The sequence below is a fragment of the Nanorana parkeri genome, unplaced genomic scaffold, assembly GCF_000935625.1.
Source record: "Nanorana parkeri isolate BGI_ZX_2015 unplaced genomic scaffold, ASM93562v1 scaffold351, whole genome shotgun sequence".
NCBI classification, from domain to species: domain Eukaryota; kingdom Metazoa; phylum Chordata; class Amphibia; order Anura; family Dicroglossidae; genus Nanorana; species Nanorana parkeri.
In genome coordinates, this window is record NW_017306619.1 from 1,122,401 (window position 1) to 1,123,153 (window position 753).

General features: G+C 50.9%; 1 protein-coding gene across 1 annotated transcript in view; it reads left to right on the forward strand.

The window, feature by feature from the left end:
• Window positions 1–753, forward strand: part of CCDC13 (coiled-coil domain containing 13) — a 28,173-nt gene that overhangs the window by 6,608 nt on the left and 20,812 nt on the right. The window lies entirely within an intron of this gene.

A 753-nucleotide genomic window follows, 5' to 3' on the forward strand; every position in this document is an offset into this window, starting at 1 on the left:
GTATTCGTGGAAGCCCCCCTCCGGCCACCCATAAACCCCCCCCCCCCACGTGATCCTAAGAGATGCCACCTGAGGCAAATGCCTTAGGCTGCCTCATTATAGGAACAACCCTGGATATACAGTATAATGACATGAAACAGTTTGATAGATGTAATTGGGATCTACAGATTCAATAAAGAAGCATATGTATGTATGTAGAGAATAAGCTTCTGTGATGTCATAGCAGGTATAATGCATAGACGGTGATAGCAGGTACAGTCTGACTATCTAAATCTCCTAAGAGTGTTACATAGTTAGTCAGGTTGAAAAAAGGCACAAGTCCATCGAGTTCAACCTATAGAGATACGGAGAAGAAAAGCCTAAACAGAACACTATGCCCACAATTACCCAATGTTGATACAGAGGAAGGCAAAAAAAACCCCTACAAGCATTGTTCAATTTGCTCCAACAGGGGAAAAAAATTCCTTCCTGATCCCGTAAGGCAATCGGATATTCCCGGGATTAACAATCTCTGATGCCTAATATCAGGGCAGGCCTTAGGGGTGTGCGAGCCGTGCGGCCACACAGGGCGCCATGGCAACAAGGGCGCCGTGCGGTTGTCACAGCTCGTCCTGTGGGCGGCTTCTCTCCCCCTCACCGCTGGCCATCCGATATGACAGCGCTCCCTCGTCCGCCCCCCCACTTCAGGGGGGGGCGCAGGAGGGAGCGCTGCCTGCTGTCAGGATGGCGGAGCGGTGAGGGGAAGAGAAGCCG